This window comes from Botryllus schlosseri, chromosome 1 (genome assembly GCF_051294905.1).
Source record: "Botryllus schlosseri isolate E-star chromosome 1, Bs_hap1, whole genome shotgun sequence".
In the NCBI taxonomy this organism is placed as follows: domain Eukaryota; kingdom Metazoa; phylum Chordata; class Ascidiacea; order Stolidobranchia; family Styelidae; genus Botryllus; species Botryllus schlosseri.
The window spans coordinates 15,834,998-15,848,956 of NC_137236.1; positions in this window are offsets into that span (position 1 = coordinate 15,834,998).

The window sequence follows — 13,959 nt, forward strand, 5'->3', positions numbered from 1 at the left end:
ATTGGTCATTGTTGTGGTCATGTTGCTGAGGCGCTCTCACTTTTCAGAACAGTCTGCCTTAAACGGCTATTTTGGAGCAGTTACATTGCCCTGACGAGATTTTAATTTGTATTTTCGGAATTAGTGCATCAATAGCTTACGATAAAGACCAGATGCATCAAATTTGGACGCCTGAATCGCCAGCTCTAGGACTACAAAGTTTGCTGCTTTTAGCCGGCTCTGCAGTACGTTTGTCGGTGCATTCATCCGTGACTCACATCTTGCGCATCTATCCGTGGGTTGGCAATCTACAATACGATTTCAGATCACGATGCTGCATCGTTACTTCGTCTGTCTAACTAACCAGACCACTGGATATTATATAACGTCTTATCTGACAAAGCACGGTTTTGTTTTCACCCCTCATCCTAATTCCTACGTTTCTCGATAAAAATAATATTATTTCTTTAATTATATACTATATACGCAAATCCAACCCGTGCATGATTATAATACTTTTCTCAACGACATACTGCATACTGGAATAGTTCGAAAACGTTTATTAATTACCGGGTATTTGCGTATCATGAATGAAACATGAATACTTAAATTGTTGTTAATTACGACGCTACGGTTGTCAAGGAGCACGGTTGAATTTATCATTATTCAATTACATGTTCAACAGCAGCAATTGTAATTGTAATTGTAATGTAATTGAAACATGCAAGGAGTAATTGTAATTGTAATTTGGTATTTTTAGCATGGAGTAATTGTAATTGTAATGTAATTGAAACATGCATGAAAGTAATTATAATTGTAATTTTAATTGAACTGAAATAATGTAATTGATCCAACTCTGGATACAACGCTATAATACATAGTCCTATTGATGGTCAATCTACAATGATTTTTCATATTGCGTAGTAGTCAAACGGGAGATCATGCAACTATACAAATTATATTTTTCAGCAGACGAGGGAATATAATTAAACTTGAACAGTATATTCATATTGAAATGAACCCGAATATTTTTGGCTGACACTCGTCAGGGGTAATCGTCAGCAACTAGTAGAGAATTGGTAAGAACATTGTATATCAACAATCGTATCACAAAATATGACGTCACCAGCATGAAATTTCGTGAATGACAGAGCGTTCAATGTACTATTTTTAGGTGGTACACGAACCCTTTTTGTTGACAGAGTTTTGGTTGGTGCAACAGAGCCCACCGAACGAACAGTAAAAGATGTTTATATCAATCTTAGCATCAATCTTAAGCGGATGAGTTAAGGGTGAGCTTTTCTCTGAGCTCGATACACGTGTTCTGATGAATCTGGGGACGTGTTGGTTTATGCGTTCCTGCAGACGTTTTGACGTTCTTCCTACGTAGCCACAATCACAGTGGCACTTATATTCGTACACTACATTACTTTGTTGAAGTGTAGGGAGAGCGTCTTTGCTTGTTGAAGGGAGCAGTTGTGTTGTTGTAAAAATCACATTGGTTTTGACTGTGTCGTAACACTTACTGACCGCAGAAATCAATTGTTTTTCAAATCGGGTGGAGATAGGGCCAATCCAAGGTAGATGGATATAAACATCTTTTACTGTTCGTTCGGTGGGCTCTGTTGCACCAAACAAAACTCTGTCAACAAAAGAAGTTTGTGTACCACCTAAAAATAGTAGGCCTACATTGAACGCTCTCTCATTCACGAAATTTCATGCTGGTGACGTCATATTTTGTGATACGATTGTTGATATACAATGTTCTTTCCAATTCTCTACTAGTTGCTGACGATTACCCCTGATGAGTGTCAGCCGTAAATATTCGGGTTCATCTCAATATGAATATACTGTTCAATTGTATATTGAAGTTCTGTACCTCCAAGAAGCTCTACAATTAAACTTGAATACACTTATAGAAACTTGCTGTTTCTTCAACAGCTCCCATTCATTGCTAAGGTAGACAGATGCAGTGTATAATAGATAATACCGGTATTATTAATGTTGACGTTCCAAAGTCAAAATACAGGTATTCATTTATTCATGTATGGTAAAAAGGGAAGGATAAAATTATTTTGGCATTTAGTTTATAGGCCTACTCCTAAATAGGGTTGTAATGATTTGGGTCGAGTAGAGACAGGTAATAATATTTGAAAAACCAAAATATTTGCCATTCACAATTAGAGTTATTATAATATAATATTATTATTATATTATTATCAACATGAATTATAGTTTATATACCTTCCTGTCACAGTGGAAGACTCAAAACCGCAGTATAGATATTTCATTATTCGGCATTCAAAACCTGCTGTACAAAGCTACACATATTCGTTGAAACGGCGTTTCCTTGAATTAGTGATCAAGCAAAACGCAGAGTGCTACAGAATGTAATACCGTACTCAGGAAGTACTTGGGCTACTAAAACATTTTAATAATGTGCAACTGGCATAATTCTGCTTGTGGCAGCAGCAGAACGGGAACAATGAACTTTCCAGACTGTTATTCCAGATATCACATCATAAAGGAAAATACTGGACTTGACTCTTAATACCCATCGTGTAATAGAATCCCTCAATTTTTCCAAGCCTTGCTCCAAAGCAAACTGCTATCACAGCCGCTAAAATAGTTGTAACACAAGAATAGTAGATGTTGCAGGACTATGATTGGATAATTATGTTTTTGCAACTATTGTTTACAGCTTCCGGCAGCTTCCTAACTACTCAGAAGTTATGTAGCATGGTGTTTTAAGCTCTTTGGAGGATTCATATAATAATGCAACTTTTCTCCATTTTTTCATGCAACTTTTTGTAACTTTTCGATTTTTCATGAAACTTTTGTCATGCAAGTTTTTCATAAAACTAACTTTTTACTGGAAATATGTGGCACCATATGCAAATAGATCGCTCGATTATTTCAATGTCGCTTAAATTTGAGATGCTTTCTGATCTCACGTACATTCAGGCTTGACCGTCGAAAATTATATTTTCACCCGTTAATTTTTTTAGGTTATTGATTTTGCTGAAGTCGCCAACACCGAGTTTTGCTACAGTGCCTTGGATACGGATGTAACGGATCGATTCGAGTATTTCACAACCTAATAATTTCAAGGAGCTTGTTCACAAATGCAACTTTTTAGTGGGACTTTGTGAAAAATAAATGCAACTTTTTACTGCAACTTTTGTGAAAAAATAAGTGCAACTTTCCCCGGATTTGACTGCAACCCTGCAACAAAAACTTTCTCCAATTATGACATATCGAGTACAGTAAGGGGTAACCATATTCATTTAGAATGCATTGACTAGGTTGAAATCAAATCTCACAATCAGACCTCATCTTGAGAATAGTGTACGGTATCTGAAAGTTACTAATAACTGGGCATTAGGGTATCTCCAAATATACTTTTCCAAAGTTTAAGGGCTAGTTGTGGTTAAATTGTTAGGTTGGCTAAGAAAATTCTGCACATTGATTTAGTTCCATTCCAGCCTGTAAAAGCGAAGCTATCAAAGTTACAATACCAGTGTTTAAGAAAGGCTCCGACTCAGCATGGATTCAGATCAAACCACAACACCAACCATGCAATACTATCAATTGTAACGGACTATTACAAAACCATCAAGCAAAAAAAAGTGGCTGCAGCATTTTTATCGACCTCCGCAAAGCTTTCGACACAGTTAACCACAGAATCTTAAGATACAAGCTAGAACACTATGGAATCAGGGGTATTGCAGCAACTCTACTTGAAAGCTACCTGGCAAATAGCAAACAATTTGTTAAACTGGGGACATTAAGATCAACTACCAGAGATATAACTTGTGGAGTCCCACAAGGCTCAGTCCTTGGACCGACTTTTTTCCTCATTTATATTAACGACATTGTTAATGCATCTTTATTCCGCACAACCCTATTTGCTGATGATACTCACCTCTTCATAACCTCCAACACTGTCAATGATTTGCATGCATCCGTGAATAGGGAACTCCCAAAAGTGTCGAGATGGCTGCAAGCAAACAAACTAAGCTTGAATGCAGATAAGACCGAGATGCTCCTTTTAAATAATGCCAATCATAGTTTCACTGTGAACATCAATCATAAACAAATCTCCACATGTGACTCAGCAAAATATCTCGGTGTCACTATTGATGCTAAAATGTCTTGGAAGCAGCATATTGAACGCACAATATCAAAACTAGCTCGGTGTGTTGGAATAATGACCCGTCTGCAATCTTTGGTTTCCAGATCAATACTACGAACCATATATTTTTCTCTTTTCCACTCTCACCTGCAATATGGAATCGTAGTATGGGGAAGTGCATGCAAAACATTTCTGTGCAGAATTCGAACCCTGCAAAACCGTGTGATACGGCTGATCTCATCTGTACCTTTACGTACCAATTTATCGCCTTACTACCGTAAGCATCGAATTTTGCGAGTTGATGAACTATATCGCTTCGAAGTATCAAAAGTTGTTCACAAATATTTTTGCAATAGTCTGCCTCCTGTGTTTGATGACTTTTTCATACCTGCTAAAAATGTCCATTCCCATTACACGAGATCCTCGTCAAAGGGAAATATCTACTTACCCCCACCCAATAGCAACCTAACTAAGAGATCTATCGACTACTCGGGACCTATCATTTGGAATGCATTACCAACACATATCCGTGAATTGCCTTATGATAGATTCAAAAAAACCCTACTTGATCACCTCTTATTGTTACACTAACACTGTTGCCCTACCTCGCCCAGACATTGCTTCATTGATCATTTGCTACCATCGTTTAATTTTTCTTTTATCTTATTTTTTTAACTACTGTAACTTTTTTTACAGCCAGACTGTTTAGAGTCAAGTGTACCTGTTTGATGCTGGTGTGATCAGACTAGATGACCCTCACGGTCTTATCGATCATTCCTATCTAATACCGAATACTGTGCATGCATATTTTCTGTACCACCACCACTGCCGTGTGTTATGTATTTTGGTTTGATGAAAAATAAAGACTCTCTCTCTCTCTCTCTTTGAATTGAGTTGAGTGATTAATTTTGTTCTATATGCTTGTGCAACACGAACTTAAAGTCAATTTAAATGTATTATATACTCCCACTCAGTCAACTTCATGTTCTGGGTGGATCTACATAAACACTGCTGCTGGACTTGTGTGTAGTATAGAATTACAGCTTTGCATTATTTTGCGTAAACTTATAGAAATCAAGAGTGCTGGTAACTGCATTTTGAAATATATGAATATAGCATGGCATTGAAAAATCATCAAAAGAGGCCCCAGCTTTCTACTGAATGTAAAACTCTGGCACTTCTGGCACTGCGACAATTTTCCGCAACGATTCTAACGTTCAACTGACTAGCGAGAAAACCTACAGATTACGAAATACAGCATCTTGCTTTTATATTGCCGTGCAACATTGCTCACCTCATCTACATTACCTGTGCTCTGTGCATGTGCTAGCAGCTACCAGCTAGTACACTTCTCTGTTCATTTACTGCCAATTACAAGAGTGCTGAATGAAACCATGCGATAGAACGTGGTATTCCTGATACTCCGCCTTGATATATTGCGAGAAACAGAGACTAAAAGTAACGCCAGGTAGGGTTCCGGTTTCTCAACGATATCGAATATTTCAATCGAAGCTCGAAGCTGACACAACGAAATACGACAGCGTCGGATCGTCATGACAAAAATCGTTCAGGCGTGTCTAACTGTGTCCACTGTCCATCAAGGCGACAACAAACTGGCTCCGTGATTTCCAAAATGACGTGCAAAAAACGATGCTAAACAGAACTGATCAGCGACTCGCACTCAACGTGAGTGTCCTAGGAAGGTGTCTCATCTTAAGACTACTCCTAGTCGTTTAGTTGTCTTCCTATCATTCATTGTATTGCAGTCTTGCGATGTTTTGAAGTGATGAAATTTTATGAATAAACCATAGCAATTTACAGCGAAATTTACGTTGTAAATAGGCCTTTTGCAGGACTTCGATCACGTGACTAGATACGCATAGCAACAACAAATTGGTTAGCAAGCTACTTTCTCGCGCACCTGCTTCAGTGCTAAATATCGCATAGTGTACTGTTGATTTCTGGTTGTAAACGTTTCGGAAATTTGTTGTAGAAGTCATCAGAGATTTACCTATGCTAGATGTCAATCCTGTACAAAGCACATAGAATGATATCGTCAGAATTACGCAGAAATCCGTCGTTAACGTAGCCGTATTTCGGATACAGTATATTATCGTTTTCGGGCTGTAAACGTTCGCAAGTGTCATGGAGATGCGCAAGGATTCAAATATGTTGGATGTCTTTGATTCATGAACTATGTAAACTCCTTGCGTCAAAATGATCGACATTGTAGCCGTTATTTGGTAGTCAACTATGATTTTATGACACAAAATTCGACATTGCAGGACATTGACTGCGTGATATTTATTGCAGCATTAAGTTAGGTGTGGATAGTAAACTATAGTTGTATTGTAGCGGTAGTTAGTAATCATTGCAGCATTTTGATGATTGATATCGATTGCAATATATATAGGATACTGCTATTTTTAAGCCTAAGAGACAATGACTGCCAGTGCCAGTACGTTGATGTGTTATGAATTCATGCAATGTGCTACATACCATATATATATTAAATATCCTAAGCTATTGTATGACTTCTCAGTTAAACAATTCAAAATATTTAGACCTCTACACCTATATTACAAGTTATTGATCATTCTGTCATGCTGCCAAGTGCCACTACCCGAAGGAAAATGATCATCAGCTCCAATTGAGGGTGAAACAAACTGTCCCGGGCCTGGATTACTTGATTGATTGCCTGGATTGGATTACTTCACTCTATGGCACAGTGCAAATATCTTGAGTTTCAAGACATATTGCTATACCACATGCATACGGATTAATGATCCGATGAATTATCCCAAGAGAGCCGAACTAAGAAATTGATGAAGCCCTCGTCAAGAATTCAGCCTGGAGCCAATTATTATCACCACATAAAATTTGGTCATGCGGTGTAAGGCAGCGTGGTTTCATGCCAACAGAAAATGTCAGCAGATGATCTGACCACTGACTAACTGTCCTGAACTTATTTTCCGATGTTGATGTCTGCTTTGAAAATGATATTTCATTTGTGTACAGCAAGACAAGCACTCTTCTGTGGATGCTATGAATATGTCTAGACAAGTGGCTATGGGGGTAGAGGAAAATACATAGGCATAACAGTCTCGGCAGTTATTGAACTTGATAAGGTTAACATCCATTTTTCTTCAACTATTTCTTATGCTCTGGGTATCGAATGCACAAAAATTAATAAATCGATCTTCTTTGCAAGTTTATTTGTAAATTCCATGAATCAAAGAATATCATAAGTTCAGAATATTACGGAGTCAATGCGAAAGAAACAATGTTAGTCGTCTTTAGAGGATGTCTCTGAGTTGGTTGAGCCAATACACAGAGGGGGTCAGCAACGAAGTACTATTTTACCTGAGTACTAGCGAGTTTAGGCTACTTCCAGCACTTCTACTTGACACTTTTTAGGTAGTACTTTTTTGTCAGGTTTGGGATTTTGTCAACTAGAAAGTAGCTTTGGCGCATGATTGCATCCCCTTCAAGCGTGAGGTTGTCATAACAACTGGGCAAAATGGCCCCAGTACCACGGTAACTAAATTAATTTTTGAAAATTGCACTTATTTGTGGTGTCATCACCCTTTTGCGTTGATCAAGAAGATGCAACATGCAATGTTTACAGTTGTCACATGGCATCAATTTCTAAAACTAAGTGACCCTCAACCAAATCTACTTCATGTAACGAATTTCTTGACCGCTTTTCAGAAATTATTTCTACTTCCACTTGAAGTACTTTGGACATGTCCTGGAAGTAATTAGTGCTACTTGTACTGGATTATAAATTAAGGCATTACTTCTACTCGGTTCCCAACAATGACCACGTTGACCACCTCTCGGTATAGGATGACCGATATTGTCACTGCGTTTGAGCTGCTCTAAGAGTTATATGATAGTTACTTCCCTTAGTTCGCTAAATATCGCACATATGTGACATCAACTATTTATCAAAATCGAGTGTGATTTGCCAAATCCACTTCAATCGCAGTTGCGAAGTAGTGGTAATAAAATTGGCATTGTATAAGGCAACAATAAAGTGCACTGATTTGCTTAGTCTTGACGGCAGGTTCTCCCAAAAGATACTTCCGGTGTGTTCTGCGACATTTGTTTTATAGCAGCACGCCAGCAGGCCAGCACCCAAACCAGCAGACAGTATATCCTGATGCTTGCGGGTCCCGGTTGCTTCAGCCATATCTTCCATCCAAAATCAGGCTCCACAACAGACAAATAGTACTGCTTGAACTAACAAATACTCGTACCAGAATATAAGCCAATCGCTTTACTTCAAATGCATAAATTTAAGAACATATGATCAGAGTTGAGTACCGTAATACGACTACGTTACCGATGGATTTCTGCGTAATTCTGACGATATCATTCTAAATGATTTGTACAGGATTGACATCTAACATAGGTGAATCTCTGATGACTTCTACAACAAATTTCCGAAACGTTTACAACCAGAAATCAACAGTACACAATGCGATATTTAGCACTGAAGCAGGTGCGCGAGAAAGTAGCTTGCTAACCAATTTGTTGTTGCTATGCGTATCTAGTCACGTGATCGAAGTCCTGCAAAAGGCCTATTGCTATGAATAAACTTGAACGTTGTGTACAGATCGATCCTTCGGTTAATAGCAGAGGTGGTCAAAGTAGTCATGAAAGTAGAAGTAGCGACGAAAAAATCTGCTCAAGTACGAGTTGAAGTACTTCTTCCATAAGCAACCTAAAACTATACTTGAAGTAGAAGTAGAATTCACTAACTTCAAATCTACTCAAGTAAGTAAGTAGTTGTGCAAACACCGTAATTCGCTCGTATGGATTGTCAAAAGGTTCAAATTGAGCTATGCGAAAGGTGCCGCGCTTGATTCATATTGATGCATACCAGGAGACATCCTATTGTCGACAGCATAAGCAATCGTCCGCATCGTGGGATGAAAATTATAATATTGATATGGAAATGCGATACTAAATCCTCTGTTTATTCGAACAGCACGTTTTAGAAAATATCATGGTATGCCGCACTCCCCCATATCCAGAGGTGGTCAGTAACGAAGTACTTCTACTTTTTCGAAGTACTCAAGTAGTTTTCCTCTACTTCGGGTACTTACTCAAGTAGATCTGATTTTCGCTACTTCTACTTCTACTTCATAATATTTTGTGATCTACTTACTTACTTTTCGCTATTTTCAGTTTGTAAAGTAGAAGTAGTTTAATCCTCCAAACGGGAAGATAGCCTGAGGAGTTTCGGGGCTGTTTTTACGGAGCATCAACATTTAATTTTCATAAAATTTGTTTAAAGCCCAGGATTTTCGTCGCGCGCAGTGGGTACGGGGTAATCCCTTTCATATCACTATAGTATCGGTGAATATGATTTAGGTAGCAGGTTGGCATGGTTCCGTTCACACCGCATTGTCGCCCGTTGCCATGTCGAATATTTCATCACAGTATATAATATTATGGCTCATCATAACGTGTTTTTTGTATTATTCATGGTGTTTGTCGACTACTATGGTCATTTATACCAGGTCGATATTATTAATTTTTATTCCATAACTGCAGATTTATAGCACGGCCCACTTCTAGGCTTTTTGTAAGATACCGCTTACGCGGATGAGGAGGAGCCTAAGAGCCTAGGAGCCATCACTTAGGTATAGGAATTCTGAAGTCGACCTCGGTCGGATTCGAACCCGCAACCCATTGGTGTTACAGCCGCGGATGATACCACTGCGCAATCTCGCCGCTTCATCGTAAGGTCTGAAAGTGATGTTACGCAATCTGGCATTTACTTATCATATCGTTATCTAGCAGTCCATGGCGTGCCCTAATCTGGAAAAGTGGACTCTTACTTTTTTTTTAGTTTTAGAGCTGTTTTAGCATACCAACCTTCGAAACTTTCTGGACTAAAGACCAGGGCTGTGTAGTCGGAGTCGGAGTCGGAGTCGTGAAAACTTCAATTGCTGGAGTCGGAGTCGGAGTCGGAGTCGGTGGGAAAATACTAACTGGAGTCGGAGTCGGAGTTTGTGAGAATGACCCTTACTTCGACTCCGACTCCGACTCCAACTTCTCCATCATGAAAACATTTGCTTTCAAAGAATTTTCAATAGAATGTACCACCAATCACTGTTATTAATAACCATACAGATCAGGTGCGGCCAGCCCGTGGCACGCAGGCCAAATTTAGCACACGAGAAGGTTAGGTGTGGCCTGCGAGGTAATTCTCGAAATTATTTATGACATCAGGTACAATTGCAAGGCCAACCAAAATTTGATTAGCAAGACCGCGAAATTTGATGATGACTAAAACAACAGTTTTGACGCATTGACGTATCCAGGGACGAGCCACATTTATCCCAGATCTTCTTATATGACCATAAAGTAGAATATTTAATAGCAGATTTATTTGACTTGAAATTTTTCTCGGTACTTCGCATGATTCATTGTCACTAGATTTCTTGCATTCAGTATTTGAGCCCCCTTCTGAAAATTACATATAAATACATATTATTCACAGAATTGAGTCTAACTAACTATATTCGCAATCAGGAGATAACGTGTCGTCCAACATGCGACTTCGCTTGTGCACTCGCAGCGAGATCGTCGACAAAACATTTGCGCAAAATGATAGAGGCATGTTCACTGACACCGTCGATTTTGCTGTGTCTAAACGTCGAATAATCCTGTCCTTGCCAAATGAGCCCAATGTATGTTAGCAACATATTTATTGATATAATTCAGTCATTATATTGCAAAAAAATTTCGCGCTTCGCGCGACCAGGGCCTGATTGCGCACTGCACAGTTGCATGACATATTGTTATCAATTTTAGAGCGTATTAATATAAGTCTTTGTTTGCAATGTTACCTAATTCGGTTCGCTCCTATCGGACGACTGAAAAAAGGTTATCAACATTCCAGTTGCCCACGCAATGGTTCGAAAATCTCATGTGTCCCTTTGGCCGAAAAAGTTGCCCACCCCTGATATAGATAACATTAGACATTACTTGCAAATTACAACTCAGTTGCACAGGGGAAGAAAATCGCGATGTGCGTTTTAGCGATGCAGTCAAAATTGATGCAAGTTTTGGAATTATATCATGATACTGTGACAGAGCAAATGCATCGGCTGGTTTTGTAAAATTGTAAAAATGATGTAAATATGACCAAACGATGCTTCCCACTTGACAAAATTAAAAATATTTGTAGTGAAGCTTAGCTGTTTGGGTCGAACAAATGATTAAGAAAGACTGCAAGTCTCATTCCTTGAATACTTGATTAAGTACATGTAGACTAGACATAGGCTATGGTCTTTGACTACTAAACTAAATTCCATTTATCACCAATGTCTATTAGTAGTAAGCGTGGCTGTGCTTGTAATCAGGATAGCGTGCAATGACAAAATTAGTAAGTTCAATCTCTTTATTAGTTGCTGGACTCATACACAAGAGCTACACTTGTTTTTTTTTTATCTACATTTTTATTATACGGGATTGGATATCGGTCATATTTGAATGATTCATACATTTCAGGATATTAGAGAGTCCATGTTATAGAAACTTGAAAAAGGAAGGATATTTAGCAAATCTTTCTTTCATGTTAATTGCATAGTGGATAATTCGAGCTGTTCCACAATGAAACAATTCAGCATGCCACCGTTAATCATATGTTTGCATGTGTTGTTTCTATGATAGTCATTCAACCGACAATGTGGCATATAATTTTCGAAGTAAATTGGTGATACTGTTGGAGTCGGAGTCGGAGTCGGGAGTCGGAGTCGGTACGTTTAAAGACTCTGGAGTCGGAGTCGGAGTCGGAGTCGGTACGTTTTGAGACTCAGGAGTCGGAGTCGGAGTCGGTATATTGAAAATGTGTGGAGTCGGAGTCGGAGCCGGAGTCGGTGGCAAAATTTACCGACTCCACAGCCCTGCTAAAGACACGAAATGAATGCTCCGCTTTTAGAAGTAGTATTTATATTTCACTTACAATTGCTAGTATCATATACTTTGAGTACTAATTAATATCAGTTTTTTTTTTGAATAACATACAGGTTGAAGTATAAAAGCAAGTGTGGCAATGCCTTTAATTTTCGGAAATAAAACTACACATATGGCATTTTTACGATCCACCATATTTTTATTAATGTTTATTTATCGCGTAAAGTGTTTACACCGTATCCTATACAACTTCTCCGTATTGCTCTTCGTCTAAACTACAGGCCTAATAACATGGGGGAGGGTGTCATACCATGATATTTTCTAAGACGTGATGTTCGGTTAAAAAGAGGAATAGTATCGCATTTCCATATCAATACTATCGTTTCCATCCCATGATGCGGACGAATGCTTATGTTTTCGAAAATTGGATACCTCCTGGTATGTAATCTATGCATCCGTAAGAATGAAGCTCTGCACCTTTCGCATAGCTCAATTTGCACCTTTTGATAATCCATGTAAACGAATTACGATCGTTGTCACAACTACTTACTTACTTACTTACTTGAGTAGATTTAAAGTCAGTCAATTCTACTTCTACTTCAAGTAGTTTTAGGTTGCTTATGGAAGAAGTACTTCTAGTTGTACTTAAGTAGATTTTTTCTTCGCTACTTCTACTTCTACTTGAGTAGCTTTCTTGACTACTTTGACCACCTCTGCCCATATCATAAGCCCATAGTTTAGTCGACGAGCAATATGGAGAAGTTGTAGAGGATATGGTGCACTTTGCGCGATTATTAAACGATATTAAAATATGGTGGATCGCAATAATGCTATATTGTGTAGCTTTATTTCCGGAAATGAAAGGCATTACTACACTTGCTTTTATACTTCAACATGTTACCCATACAAAAGAACTGATATGAATTAGAACTCAAAGTATGACTGGGAATTGACAGTGAAATATAAATATCTACTTCTAAAAGCGGAAAATGTATTTCATGTCTTAAGTCCAGAAAGTTTCAAAAGTGGTAAGCTAAAACAGCTCCAAAACTAAAAATAAAAGTCAGAGTCCACTTTCCAGATGAGGACACGCCGTGGACTGCTAGATTACGATCTGATATGTAAATGCTAGATTGCGAAATATCAGTTTCAAACGTTATATGATGAGCCTTGTATACTGTGATGAAATATTTCATATGGGCGAATGGCGACAATTCGGTGTGAACAGAACCACGCCAACCCGGCCGTTACTTAAATTATATATCACTGATACGTTCGTGAAATCATACCGCGGTTATTCCGTAGCCAGTGAGCGCAAATAATATCACAAAATATTACGAAGCAGAAGTTGCGAAAATCAGATCTACTTGAGCCTATAAGTATCAGAAGTAGAATAAAACTACTTGAGTACTTAGAAAAAGTAGAAGTACTTCGGTACTGACCACCTCTGATGACTATAGACATTCAAACTTGAGTATTGTTTAGTTGTGGTGCAGAATTCGTCTCCCCGCGAAGACGCAGATTGGTTTAATAACCGGTTAAAGCAGAACATAAACGATTCGATTTATCGACTAGACTGAATGCATTGTGTCCTATATGGTGTGGACAGTGGACACAAGCAAATCTCACGGCTCAGTGAGATTGGTCTACGTCACACTTTCCTTTTGGCTAAATGCAATTTGACTATAGATAACTTATACCTACGTAGGTTAGCTATCTATGATTTGACGGTAATTTTTTACTGTATGGTTGCGTCACAATAGCAAACTGTTGAGTCAAGTGAGAGTCAAGTGTACCTGTTTGATGCTGGTGCCATCAGACTATATAGATGACCTTCAAGGTCTTATCGATCATTCCTATCTAATACCGAATACTGTGCATGTGCAATGTACATGCATATTTCTGTACTA